Raw genomic sequence first — 9420 nt, forward strand, 5'->3', positions numbered from 1 at the left:
GCTAGGCAAGAACTCTACTCCTGAGCTATATCCTCAGCCCTCTTTTTATTTTGAGACAGAGTTCTACTAATGTACCCAGGCTATCTTGAACTCATTCTGACATCCTGACAGGCCTTGAATTTGTGGAGTGCTTCCTCAGCTTCCCAAGGAGATGGAATTAAAAACATGTCCCACTATGCATGGTTAAAAGTTTGTTGTTTGGGGTTGAAGTTCAAACCATTTTGTAAATTCAAAATAACATTTTTAAAAATAATAGTTAATACATTGTCAGGTCTCTTTAGATAAGTAATTCAAAGATATTTGTTCCAGAATGTCTTTTAAATTTATGTGCAAAGACAAAAAAGCCAAACCTGGTAACATATACCCCCCGACAAAAAGTGTAAAATAATTCCAAATCACTACTATGGCTATTATGATATATCGTTTCTTGCCATAAACTCAAAACCATAAAGTTAAATAAAAACCCAGGTGATTGTACATAGTATGACTGATCTCTCTCACTTTCCCCCAAAGTCATAATACTGAATCTTAATGATTTTCCAATCCACACACATACTCACAAATTATCCTTTCAGACTATTCAGAAGGAAACATGATTTTTAAGCATTCGACTACTCAGATCATTTTCTCTGACTAAAACACAAAATACTAAGTTGAATTAAAGTACTGATTCCAATTCTAAAGTATATCCTATATTACAAAAGACCACCACTCCAGCCTCTCACTCCAGTAGGTACAGTGAGCCATGATACAAGAAATTTAACATCTAAAATAAATAAATTGGAACAGGTGAGAAGGCTCAGTGGGTAAAGGTGCTTGCCACCAAACCTGGTGACTTGAATTCGATCTCTGGGTTCCACATGTGGAAGGTGAGAACTGACTTCTGCATATTGTCCTCTGACTTCGACAAACATGCTGTGTGGCACATGCCTCCCACCCCCAAATAAATAAATGAATAAATCTTTTAAATAGGCCTTAATACAAATGACAGAATATATGAACTCCAGTTATTGGGGGTTGCCAAAGAGGAAGGGGAAGGTGGCATGAAGATAATTTTGTGTATGAAATACACAAAAATTCAATAAAAAGTAAATACATAAAAATAAATAATTTTTAAAACTGAAGAAACAAATAAATGAATAAAACACGTTTTGAGAATAATTGGGATTTGATAGCTCATGTGTTACATTTAACTCTGAACTCTCCCTAGCTGGAGGGCTCATATTTTTAGTGCTTTTCTCTCTTCTGGTGGTGGTGTGTAGAGAGGCTGTGGGACTTTTCAGAGGTGAGGTCTGGCTGGTGGAACCAGTCTACGGTGGCCTTCTTTGAAGGTTATGCCACAGCCCGTGTTTCCACATGCTCTCTGCTTCTTGAATGCCTTCTGAGGAACCCCTTTTTCCTGCCTCTGCTACTCTGAACTCTGCCGCACTTTCTCCCCAAATGATGGACTGAAACCTCAATGATACCATGAACCAAAGTAAATCACGACTCTCCTGTTTCATCAGATATTTGGGGCACAACATCACTTTCTCCAAAACAAAATAAAACAAATTTTAGAAGCCATCTAATGTTTCTTTAGAATAGACATTTGCATTCCACCTTATACCCTTTTCATCCACAGATAATCGTGGATTTTGCTTTTGATCACAGAAGATTAATTTGTATTTTCTAACTTGTGATACAAATCTGCACCATCCATCATGCATTTGTTCTATTTCACTGAACTCAACATAATTATATTGAAATTCATCCCTGTAGTGAATAGCAATAGCTCATTACTTTTATTGAAGAGTAATAGTCCATTTTATGGACATAGAATATTTTATTTATATTTTTACCTGTTGCTGGACATTGGGAATGTTTCCAGGTTTTTTCTATTATAAATAAGATATTCATCACATCCATGTACAAGCATTTGCATGAATATGTGCTTCTATTTCTTTAGGATAAATGATCAAGGGCAGAATGGCCAGCTAAAACCATAGGTGTTTACAGACATTTTCAAGAAACTTCTTGTCTTCCAAAGTGAATGTAGTGTTTTATGCCTCAAAGTAAAGGAGAACTCCAGCATCTATGTCCTGGCCAACACTGGAGATGGAGGTTTTCCTTACCTTGGCTAAACTACTACTGTGATGCTCTTTCAGTGTGATGCTCTTTCCCTTAAGTTCCGTTTGGCGCTCTCTAATGACTGTGGGGCTGGGCACCTTTTCATATGTACACGATTCCCATCATTATGCCCTCTGTTGTAAAACAATACTTCCCTAATTGTATGACTCATATTAGATCTTCTAAAATATTTTCTGGGTGCAATCCTTTATTAGAAACAATTTGGAAGTTTTGTGGTTTTTGTTTTTGTTTGTTTTGTTTTTTTTGCCTCTAGCTTGTCTTCTCAGCCTTTTAACAGAATCTCTCAGTAAGCATAAGTTTTCTGGGCAGGGTTGTTTCTTTGTTTGTCTGTTTTCATGGAATTAAGTCCACTTTGCCAATATATTTTCTTCTGTGGATCATGATTTGAAGCTTAAATTTCTTATATAAGTATCATAGTTTTAAGTTCTATATTAGGAATGTGAAATAACTTTTTTATTTTAATTAATATTGCTCTACATTAGGTAGGTAAGGGAAGTGATTCAGTTTGGTTGGTCTGTTTGCATATGAAAATCCAATTTTATTTTTTTAATTTTTAAAATATTTTTATTGAGCTTTTGTTATTTCATACAACGGTTCTTAAACAAATTCAGACCCCTCCTGCATCCATGCCTCCTGTATCTCTCCACTGGACCTCATGTATTCCACCATAGCTATTAAGTCTTATCCAGTCAAGCATTTGTACTCAGATGTCCTTCAGTGTAAATTCATTCACTGGAGTCTAGTCAGCCCACCTAGAGATCATATATAAGTCATATTCTCCCTTACCCAGTAACAATCAGTTCCTAATAGTTCTCAGTCTAGTGCTGCCCACTGCCCATTTCACTCCTTTTATCTGGGCCCTTGTTTAATTGAGTTGGCATGGGTCCTGGAGCCCTGGCTCTTACATTCTTTCTGTCCCCTCTTCTGCAGTGGTCCCTGAGCCATGGGTGGGTGAGGTTCAATGTAGGAGTCCTATGCAAGGATATATACTCTGTAGTCTCTTATTCTTTTAAAATATGGCCAGTTGCCAGGCGTGGTGGCACACGCCTGTAGTCCCAGCACTTGGGAGGCAGAGGCAGGCGGATCTCTGTGAGTTCCAGGACAGTTGGGGCTGCAGGGAGACCCTGCTTCAAAAAGGCCTAGATAGATAGATAGATAGATAGATAGATAGATAGATAGATAGATAGATAGATAGATAGATAGATAGATAGATAGATAGATAGATAGATAGATAGATAGATAGATAGATAGATAGATAGATAGATAGATAGATAGATAGATAGATAGATAGATAGAGAGAGAGAGAGTTTTGGCTTTCTGTGTGCATCACAGTCTGTTGTATAAAGAACCTTTACTGGTGAGAGTTGGGGAATGTGTTAGTTTTCTCTCTAACTCTTGTTCCACTATGTTCCATGAACCTTAGTTGTAGAGGTTCAACTACAGATGTGCCTACTACTGGGCATCTCTCTGATGTATATTCTTTGTGTCTGACCAGTTGTGGAATTCTACAGTAACCTCCATCTGTTGCAAAATGGAGCTTCTTTGATGAGTGATGTACAGTATGCCTGTCTGTAAATATAAGGATCGATATTTAGCATATAGTAAGACATTTCATTTGTCTAGAGATATGAAAGAAATAGGATTTTCTCTAGGATCTATGTCCTCTCCAGCCACGTGTATTTGGTTGAGTTTACAGTGCCACCTATGAGTTCATTCTCATTAAGAGGGCTTTAAATCTAATTAGATAGCTCTTGATTACACACCAGAGAACAGTGCCACTACTGCACCAACAGAGATAGTTTGCTATGCTGGTCATTATGGTTATTTTTTTAAATAAATAATTTATGGAGAATTTCATACATGCATATAAGGTGTTTTGATCAAATCCATGCCCACTGCCTCCCCTCCAACGCCTCCCATATCTCCCCATCACTTTTTTCTGATAACTTCATGTACTCTCTTCTTTGATTTATTTATTTGTTTTTATGAGGCTTTTGGCTACTCTAACATTCCTTTGAGAAGGAACTGACACTGATTCTAACCACTCCAACAGCTATCAAAATACCTGAAAGCAAATCCTGAATCCATCACTCTAGAGTCTATAAATGGAAGACAAAAGAAAAATGAGGAGGAACCCAATAGAGGGATGCTTTTGGAAGCTCTCAGCAAGAAATTCTAATGGACTCTCACATGAACATTTGAAAATTGCCCTGTTCTGACTTTTTTCTACTAGTTCCCTGTCTAGAACTAGTAATGCTAATTATTGTTGCCTTTACTTCTCCTTCACATCTCCTATTCACCAGTCAAGGACTTTCTTTTCTCCTTAGAGACAAGAGTTATGCAATTTGGGAATCTTTTAGATAGACCCAACAGAAAGGGTATTCTAATTGCCTCACCCTTTGTCCCTGTTCAGCCTGGAAGAAACAGAGTGGTCTGCATTCCAAATCCCTACTGGCAATTTGGGTAACCTCTTCAGAGGATAATGTGATAAGAATAGGAGGTAGGAATTGGCTAGGCAGTTAAGGTAAAATGACCCCAAATAAAAGTAGTCAGTTTCTTGGCTAAAACTCAAAATGTCCCTGGGCCTCTTAGCAACATACTCTGCTCCAAGGCCAAAAATGTCGGAAGTATTTGGGAGCTTGTATCTAATCCTGAAAATCCAATTGTTAAGTCCCATATATGAAGAAGAATATTCTTTCCCCAGTGAATAACATTTGTATTTCTGACGAAAAACAGTCATCTACGTATGTAATTCTGCATTTGATGGTGGCCTTCTTTTCATTACACTGACCGATTTGCCTGTCATTAATCAGCACTTAAATGCTTCAATACATTAATTACATAGTAAATCTTAAACTCAAATGGTATTAACTATCCAATTGCATTCATTTTAAAATCTTTATCATTTTCATTTTCATATATGATTTAGAATGTCATTTGCTGAACAATACTATACTGTGATTTTGACTGAGATTAAAATGAATCCGTATTTTTCAACATCAATTATGATTTTCCTGATAGGACTTTCCTACTCTTCAGCAGGTTGAGGAAATTCTCTTCCTAGTTTGCTAAGACTCTTTTTAGCTGTGGACTTGGGGCATATAGTAAATGTTTTTTTCTGCATCTAGTTTGGCAATCATATGCTTCCTGTTTTTATGTATTTCCATGGTTAATTAAACTGATTGATTATTGGATATAAAATGAATATTGACTACCGTGAAAAACTCCATATGGTTACATTGATTTATATTTTTGGAAAGTATTGTGTTTAATTGCTAAGTTTTGTTAAGAGTCATTGAGCTTAGACGCATCAAAGATTCTGCTTTGTAGTTTCCATGTCTTGAGATGTGTTTATCTGATTTTGAATGGAGTAATGCTGACTTCCTGGAATTCAGGAATTCAGAATTCATTTATCTTAATTTTTGGAAGTACTTGTGTTTAATAATACTTCTTAAGAATACAACCACAAAACTACCTGGTTCGGGAAGTCTTCTTTGTGGGAAAGTTTACAGCTTTTATGTTGTAAGTTCAAACATAAAATCATCAGCTGCTGTTAATTTTGAATAGTTTCTAGCAGTTGAATTAATGCCACCTCTATTCCTGATACTGTAATTTACATCTTCATTTCTTTTAAAAATGTTTTTCCTGTTTGTCTTGGCTGGAAATTGTCAGTTTTATTGATTGTTTCATAGAAATGCTTCCAGTTACATTGATCTTTCTCTATTGTTTTTGCTGTTTTTCTAGTTCATTGATTTCTGTCTGTTCTTATTTCCTTTCTCTGATTAAATCACTTTGTTTTTGCTTCTAGCCTTTTTTTAAAGTCATGAGCACTGACTTGAGACATTTTCCTTTTCTAATATATGCATTTGGTGTTGAAAATTTCCCCATAATTACTACGTGAATGCCATGTCATAAATTTATATGATGTTTACATTTTATTCAGTTAAAAGTATTTTTCTTTCCTCTTTTGAACTATCTATTCAGTAGACATTTGTTATTTAGTTTTCAAATATTTCTAGGTTCCCCAGGTATGTTTTTTATGTTAATCTACAACTGAATTCTCTCTAGGCAGCTGAGGACATATTTTGCATGATTAGACTCTTTGTAAATTTATTGCACTCATTTTACCATTTGTAATATATCTTAGGAATTCTCTGTTCATTTGTAAAGAACCTATAAGAGATGCATAAAATCCCATAAACAAAATATTAAGTTATTAATTCTTAACCTCACAAAATGAATTCAAAATAAATTTGATAGCTGCATAGTCTATATAATAAAATTTAAATCAAATTAAAATGTATAATGAGCTATGTATAAGTAAATTAGGTTATCTCATTTACAATGCACCATACTTTCCTTGCAGTTGTTGAAGCGATTAAGACTAAATTACATATAGAAATACCTAACACTATATTTCACTTAGTTATAATTTTCTAATTTTTATTTAAGAACTTGAAATGGCGTTAATATAAACTGTTATTGTAGATATTGTAAATTCTAATAACATCTCTTCTGAGCCATATGTTAAAGACATGTGTTTAAGTGTATGTATTGAAATTATAGTCTTATACAATTATATTTCAGAAAACCATATGTTTCATAATATTTGCAAAATAAAATTAAAATGGGATTTAATAAAAGCTTTGCACAGTGAGTGGCTTATAGTCTTGGGGTTGCAAAATACCAAATTAAACTCTTTCTTCTGTCTGGCATAGACAAGTACTTTCTTTTGCAACTAATATCAGTGACATGCTGGGACCTTGTGCAAATATGATACATTGCTCCAGGGACTGTTTTGCCCTTCAGAGTTTTGTGAAATTTCATGTCACACAACTTATAAACTTTTATATAGAGAAAATATGTACTTACACAGTAACTTTAGAGGTTTTAAAATAAAATTCTGTGTCTCCATACAAATAAAAATCATTAATGACTTTATTGCCCCCAAATAAGTGCAAATTTGAGAAAGAAAACTGTATGTTTAGATTTATCATAAAAATGCAAATGAAAGTACACCTAGAGGGGTACATTGCAAAAATCTTGTGTGTCAGTGATAAACCTCAAGAGGCTACTTCACAGGTAAGTATTCATTCTTTCATCTTTTCTTTTTTAGCTATATATTAAGTAGTATGTTTTTAAGTGGCAGAAAATTTTAAATTAATAATGTTGTTCTAGTTTCATTTCTGCCACTGTGATTAAAAAAGAAACCTCATAAAAAGAAACTTAAGGGAAAAAGGGCTTATTTTACTTGCAGTTCCAAGTTACAGTTCATTTTAGGGACGTCAAGACAGGAACAGATGCAATCACATCACATCCAAAGTCAAGATCAAAGAGAGAGTATGCATGTTCTTACTTGCATGCTTGCTTCTGATACCTTTCGTCTCTCTTATTCTGTTTATGACCGCTGTGTAAGGATGGTGTATACCCACCATGGTCTTCTACATCAATTAACAATCAAAACGATACCCCCACAGATTTGCTCACAGGCCGTTCTGACCAGATAATTCCTCTTTAATACTCTCTCTTCCCAGGGCATTCTAGTTTGTATCAAGTTGAGAATTAACAACAACAAAAAAAAACCTATATAACAGAGTTATAACAATAATTTGAGAAATAAAGTAGAACCATGGATGACCTGGTAAAGGCTGTAACACACTGTAGCCTTATTATCTGGTTATCTTCAGCTATGGAAAGATTAAAATCACAAAGTCTCAAGTAATAAGAGGATTTTTATTCATTTCCTCTTCTTTATAAATAGTGATCAAAATTTTATTCTAAAAAGGAGGCTGATAGCTCCCTGGAGATTACATATTGAGGCATGAAAGTTGCTATTAAGTAACATTTTCTTGAATGCGAAAAGATTTTTTGAGAATAGAGTTAGAGTTACCATGGGTACAATATTCACAAAAAGAACATGATAGCTCTCCAGAGGTTGCACACAAGGAAATAAACATTGTTATTAAGCAACATTTTGTTGAGTGTTTAGGAACTTTTGAAACTAGAATAAGAATTACCATGGGTACAATATTTGATATGTAATACGACAGATCTTAAAACAGAACCTAATAATCACAAATATGCCTTTAAATATTATTTCAGACTTTGGTTTTCTGTCCTGATATGTAAAGAGCTTGTAACTTCTCATTCCTGTTTTCATTAGAATCAAACTGAAGTAAATGAAACCTTTCACTTGAGACCTCCAGAAAGACGAAGTGACAAAGCCAACAGATATTCCCAAATCCAGAGAGGGTGTGAACAGAAAAACATCAGATGGGGCCGTGAACTGATACGAACACCGAAGTGGTGACTTTGACCAATCACTGAACTTAAGCATGTCATAGTAGGAAAGTGGGACTGCAGACTTGGGGAGACACCTGCAGTTTCATAATTTATATACCAAAAACTCCAAGAGGTTTCATGGTGATGAGGAAAAAAAAAAAAAAAAGGCTTTGTTTCCTAATGAGAAAGAGGAAGTAAGATTTGTGGTTAGTGTGTGCTACAAAACATTTGTAAGACTGACTCCAGGGTGATAGACACGATTAGAGCCCTATGAACTAAGCAGCACATACTGCCTGAAAGAGAACGTCCTGCACATGCCGACTCAGTTAATGCGGACTAGGGGCAACACCAAAGTGATACTTGAGAAAATTATCACCTAGGGGCACATGATCACTAAGTGATTAAGATTTACTCATAAAACTGTACGATTCTCTTCCCCACACTTTATCATCATATTCGTAGGTTTCCACGAGATAATAGTGGGTTACAGCTAAAAAAAATAAAAAGAAAAACAGGAGCACAAACTTTGAATAACACCTGAAAGGTAAACTTTAAAAACAAAAGAGGTGACAAAAAAAAAAAAAGGATTTGCCAACATGGGGTCAACTTTCATTGTATATATACTTAAAAATTTTTTTAATTTAATAACCACATGATGAGAAGAAGCATTTCATTACAGCTTTAACACATTCAGTAACAATTTCCAGAGCAAGGATACATCTTTCAAAATGGCTGTAAATTTTTAGGTTCACAGTTGAACTAATATGGTTATACAATATTGAACTCAGTATAAACCCTGTAAGACATAAAATGAAGGATTTTTTAACCTTTAAAAAAGATCTCAGTTTCATTTTAGAATATATTGTTCCTTCCAGAACGTTTCATTTTTAATGCAACTGACATTAAGATGTTTGTACATGTGTCTAATCTCTATATAACTGATTATTACTAGTCACAGTCAGTTACTTTCTGAGCTCCTTGGCATCTGAGCATGGATATAAAGTCATCAGG

The sequence above is a fragment of the Nannospalax galili genome, unplaced genomic scaffold (genome assembly GCF_000622305.1).
Source record: "Nannospalax galili isolate Female #2095 unplaced genomic scaffold, S.galili_v1.0 scaffold186, whole genome shotgun sequence".
NCBI lineage: Eukaryota > Metazoa > Chordata > Mammalia > Rodentia > Spalacidae > Nannospalax > Nannospalax galili.